The following is a 6,237-nucleotide window of genomic DNA, read 5'->3' on the forward strand; positions in this document are numbered from 1 at the left end:
TCAGTAGGGTAAAAATCCTTAAATACCTCTAGATCCAATCCTGCGGGCCTTTCTAATGTGTTTTTTGATTATTTAATATGTAAAATAACTGCTGTAGTTGTTGTTATATAAGTGGTTATATGACATATCGTTCAAAAGCTACACTCCTTCAGGTAAGATTAATGCCAACCATTTCAAGATATAACCATCACGGCAAGCTCAATAAACACAATAAACACTAAACTACAAAAGAGACACACAAAAATATCAGCGATTAAATACATTATTAAGTACTACATAATATCTCTGGAATATCAGTAGAGAAAAGATAACTAACATCAAACAATACAACCTGGTGATGTAAGGCTTGTCAATGCATGAATTACCTGAGAAAACTGAAAAATGTAATTCCCAAAAGCACTGATGCTATAACTAGCAAACATTAATGTGTCTGTGTAGCAAACAAACCAACAATCATAAAATACAATGTACTCAAACTCAAGAAATAGTTGCATAAACATGTAAATATAATTGTTAATACTGTGTAACTAATGGATGAGACTGTTATAGTGGACTTTGATGGATTAAAGACTTCCTGCATTGTGATGCTTCCTCTAAGAACCAATGGGAAAAAGAACTTCTTCATTACAACTTTCTGTTGTTGTGCACTGGCACTTTTGCCTACCTTCCTTTTCAATACAGATATCTGCAGTCACCGCTAGGTGGTAGTAAAGTACAAACAAAGATACAAAATCATCAATTCTACTACAATCTCCTCCTGGCATGTTAATAAATATGCGACTGACAAAATGATGAAATATGAAGCACTGGTGCACCCCTGTGCTGAAGAGGCTGAAGTGTTAGAGGAGCATGTTGGTATGTCCTTGTCCTCCTGGGAGAAAGGTAGGACTACCTCAGAAATGGGTCTGGAGAATGTCTTCACTGTCTGATTTATTGTTACCTTGACTTCCACCTTTCTTACCAGTCTATTTTTGCTGGGAATAGCATTCACAGTGATTCTCGTTCTCTCGCCACTGATTTCTTTTTGCCTGACTGTCCTTCATCAGAACTGTCTCCTTCTTTGAGATTGGGTTTCTGTGATTGCAACTTGTGCCAACACTGTAGCGTGCTCAAATATTCTTTTTGCCACCTAGCCCAGAATGTCTCTGCCAATGCTTCGATCTCTCTTCCACTGGTTCTTGAGCAAATCTCCTTTTGAGAATTAACTGACTGGAGGAAGAGAGGCACCAGTTTTGAGTCAGCAGGGAAGGAGAGCGTGAGAGGAGCCTCATTTGCATTGACAATAGCAAAAACCTCTGCCAAAAATGTGATTAGAACTTCAGGGTAAGTTTGAAGGGTCCCACTTGGGGGAGCATGGAATCTAGAATGCGCTGTGCATCACCAATCATGCGCTCCAAGGTGCCACCCATATGAGAAAAGTGTGGAGGTTCAAAAACCCAGATGCATTTCTTTTGAGGGAAATCGTGTTCTATGCTCAGATCAGAAGGACATTATGAATCACTTTTCATCACTTTAAACACTCCCACAAAATTAGTCTCACAATCAGAACAAAGCTGTTTGGCATATCCTTTCTATAGCTACTTGCCGCTCTTGTCCTCACTGAGTGCTGCTCCATTACTTTCAAGGTAACATCAGTGTTAAATGGGCTAGTGTGGTTGCACTATTTGGCACATGTATCCAAACCAGTTTGGAGGGTCATCATTGCTGCGCACCCAGTACTTCACACAAGGCTGAAGCTTTGAGGCAGCCACCCTAGTGATGCTGCTGCAGCAGGCCATGATAGAGTGGAGAGGAGGACATCATCATCCCCAAGTGTCAGAGACTGTGATCTGTGAGAAGAACACAGCCACTCCAACAAGTTCTGAGGTACTGAAATCTACTCATCAGATACTGCACCACCATATCTGTAATGAAGATCAAGACACAGCTGCCTGACAGCATTAGCATGTCATTGATCACAATCTCCTTGAGTAAGGGCTTTCAGCAGAAATGTATCTGAACCCATTTACAGCCTTATGAGTGCAACTGGAAAGGTTGAGGTAGATGAGCTTGTGGCAGCCCTTCCGTGTAGTAAAGTACATTAACCTTTTATCTGTGAATCTGTAGCAGTAGGTCACACTCAGGTATTGAAGGTTGAAGGTGGCCATTTTAGTGGTGTGCAGTCATGCGCACGTTCTCATCCAAACTCATGACATGGTGACGCTTTGTCATTTGCATCTACTTATGATGTTTAAGTTACCTTGTAGCTTGTAGCTTGTACTTGTACCATGATGTTAACAAATGCACATGGTATGATGATGCAGCATATGGTTATGTTTAGACAATATGAACACATGGCAACCAATGCGGACCATCAACAAATGCATGTGCTGATATAGATGGTTGGGATTAGACAACAAATTCCCGGATGGTTAGGTTTAGGGGAAGGAGAGTGTGCCTCACTGGATAATAGCTTTCCATGTGCAGGACAATTTAGGTGGTCTGGCAACTCCAAATAGTGAAAAATCTTTTGCCCTTGGCTTGGCCACCATTGGTGCAACATGTGGTGACTTTCCATGGTCCAAAAATACTGAGTCCTACATAGAAAAATCGCTGTGCTTCTTGCAGATATACCAAAGGTAGACGGACATTTGTTGTTGCTCCATTTTTTCCACACACCTGTGGATGCAGCTGCTGATGAGATGTTTTCCTCTGACTATCCACAGACCACTAGCAAGGACTGTACCTCCAATGAAGTGTCTACCCTGATGTTTTTCAGATTCATGATGGTGGCGAACCAGAGTCACTATGTGGTGAAGGCTTTGGATAATGATAGGATGGGCTGGGGCGGGGTGGCCTCTAGTGTGCATCCCATATGCTGAGGCCTTTGCAGTGGCCCGGGTCTGAGGTAACATAGCTCCACTGCGCTGACTGTGTTAGATAGATGTTAAATCGTTTTGTCTCATTGTGTATGTATACTAACACAACTTGGCTGTCAGTGTAGAGTCAGACTGCATTCACTTTCATGTCAATCTCTCTGATCACTAATTCTGCAATCTCAACAGCCAATACAGCTATACAGAACTCTGATCTAAAGATCGTCAGCTCAGGCGGGGGAGCAAGCTTGGACTTGCCAAAGATAAAAACCTACTTCACTGTGACCCTGCTCATTTGTCACCTTAAGGTAAGCCACTGCCGATATTGCTTTTACAGATGTGTCAGAAAAATTTCATAGCTCTGTGTGTTGTGCCCTGAAAGTGAAGGGTGCATATGTGAATGGGATATATACCTCCTCCAGTACTGACAGAGATATATGCCACCTTTTGCAGTCCTCAAATTATTTCTCAGGAAGACATGTGTCAAGACAAGCTTTCTGAGGAGCAGTCTGACTTCAATTTTCAGAGGAACTAAAATACCCACTGCTTCAAACAGAGTTTACTGTTGACAGAAGCCCTTGGCGTGAAAATGGCTTTTGACACTTAGGAACGCGGAAAGTCAAGGTGTCTGTCACCTTGACTTTCCACGTCTCAGCTGACCCCCAGGGTTAATTGTACACGTAAGTCATCTACAGCAAGGTTGAGATCTTTGATATCATTTGCGCTTTCCTCTGCGAAAAATCATTACCTCTGTTCAAGTTGAAGCTATCTTGTATAGCTATTGTCAGTAACTGTTATGACGACGGTGGAGCATGCAGATGCAGCAGCCCATGGCTCCTCAAATTCTTGCTACTTTTGCTATATTTTTTCAACTCCATGGCCCTCCTCTGCTTAAGCACTTCCATACAATACAGAAGCACTCATCAACATTGGGAAAAGTTGTGTGGGGCTTGGACTGAATGCAGCGGACCGCGAGAGGATCTGCACCAACGGCATACGCCGAGCTGCCAGTCAAAGCAGAGGGTTAACACAAAAATGAAAGCACCAGATGAGGAGAGCAAAGAGAGCCAACATAAGAGCAAGGCTGACTCACCTTGGACCGAAAGCTGTTCCTCTAACAAGCCTTCTTTTAGCTAATGCTAGTATCACAGGAGAATAAAATGGATGAGATGCGATTGAGGCTTACTCAGCAGCAAGAGATCAGAGATTGCTTTGTGCACATCTTCACAGAGACATGGTTAACCCCTGACAACAAGCTGTTGCACTGGGTGGGCAAACTTTATTCAGAGCAGACAGGCCACAAAACTCCGGTTAGAGGAGAGGAGGAGCACTTTGTGTTTACATAAATTATGCTTGGTGCGCAAATGCAGTTACCATGGATGGACTGTGCTCACCAGAGTTTTTGGTGCTAAGATGTCGTCCATATTATCTGCCGAGAGAATTCACCAGTGTTAATATTGTTGCTGTATATATACCCCCAGATACAAATTCAAAAAATGCACAGCAGGAATTGTATGATGCCATGAGCAGCAACAACATCAAGCAACCGAATGGAATCTTCATAGTAGCTGCTAATTTAATCAAACTGACCTCAAATCTGTTTTACCTAAATGCCACCAGCATGTCCAGATCCCCACCAGAGGAAAAAATATCCTGGACCATGTCTATACAGATATTCCTGACAGCTACAAAGCCCTCTGACGCCTTTACTTTGGCCTGTCAGATCATATTTCTCTGCTCCTTCTGCCAACATATTGTAAGCTTATAAAAAGAGTCAAACCAACAGTTAAATCTGTTAAAGTGTGGACATATTAAACCACAGAAACTCTACAAGAGTGTAACCACACAAATTGGCAAATGTTCAAAGATGCTGCCACTCAAGATAAGATAAATCTTGAAGACTATGCATCTTCCGTGACATCATATGTCAGCAAATGTGTTGATGTGGTAATCACAGTGACAGTGAGATCATTCCCCAACCAGAAAGCCTGGATGAATGGGGAGATAAAGGCTCTTCTCAGAGCTAAAAGCCTTTCCCCTTTCAGTCAGGGGACAAGGAGGCATTCATCATCACCAGAGCACAACTGAGAGCTTGCATCAAGGAGGCTAAGAGGAGACACCAGCAGAGACTGGAGAGAGACCTCAACAGCAACAGCACTAAAGATATGTGGCAGACAATTCAAATTGTCACAGGCTACAGAAGCAGGAGCGCCCCCATCATATGTGAGGCCCTGCTGCCTAACAAGCTGAACACATTTTAAGCTCAGTTTGACCTCCTCAATAAGGACTCAACTGTGAAGTCTACTCTGCCTCAAGAGGACCGGCCACTCTTAGTGACTACAGCAGATGTGAGAAAACTCCCGCTGAGAGCGAATATAAACAAGTCCACAGGCCCAAACAACATCCCAGGATGAGTACTAAAAACGTGTGCTGATCAGCTTGTTAATATTATAACTGACATTTTTAACAAAGTGCCTTGCATCACTGCCATACTCTTCCTCTTAGTGTTTTGCTGCCCTCTGCTGGCCTAAGATTTCTACTTTTCCCAGTACATGAATTTGCATGCGGTGATCCACTACTTTCTTCTTGAGCAAGCACCACATGAATTTGGTCATGTTTTGGGGGATGGTTTATTGTCAACCATTTTTGGCATGAACTCAGTGAAGTGCACTTTCATTCCAGGCTTCTTCTCAAATATCCATCACAATGACATCAGGCAGCTGTGAGCTTAGTTTCTGTTATTCGGAACACGTCTATATTGTTGGCAGAAAGGGAGAAGGCCCACCTGTCTGTAGCATCTTGAAAGGTCTTAAATTCCATGATCTGAAGATAGGTAAGATCCTAAATCGAGTGGGCGAGCTGGGTATCATTCTCTGTTGTACAGAAGACAATTTTTTACTATATCAGTCTACCCTCATATTTTTTATCAGTGTGTTCAAACTAATATAACTCAATGACAGAAGCACTTACAGTGATTCTGACTAACGGGGGTGAAAAATCTACTACTACTTTGCCTTGGATAGGTATTTTAGGTGAATTTAGGTGAGTCATACATTATCCAGATGTGGTTTGAGATCAAACTGTGTTGTCATTTTTGTGTCAGTGTAACAAGTAGCAATTGAAATGGAATACTGATTGGGTGGATGGATACGTCACTCATCAACTTTGTGACTTTCTCCAAGATAATAGCTTACTCAAGGACATTCAGTCAGGTTTCAGAGTTCACCATAGTACAGAGACGGCACTAGGAAAAATTAATAAGGACTTATTGATTCTGCTTCTGATTAAGGTCTGGTCTCTGTCTTAATCCTATTAGATCTCAGTGTCGCATTTAACACCATTGACCATCAAATTTTACTACACAGACTGGAACACTTAATTG

Source organism: Plectropomus leopardus, chromosome 11 (genome assembly GCF_008729295.1).
Source record: "Plectropomus leopardus isolate mb chromosome 11, YSFRI_Pleo_2.0, whole genome shotgun sequence".
Classification (NCBI taxonomy): Eukaryota; Metazoa; Chordata; class Actinopteri; order Perciformes; family Serranidae; genus Plectropomus; species Plectropomus leopardus.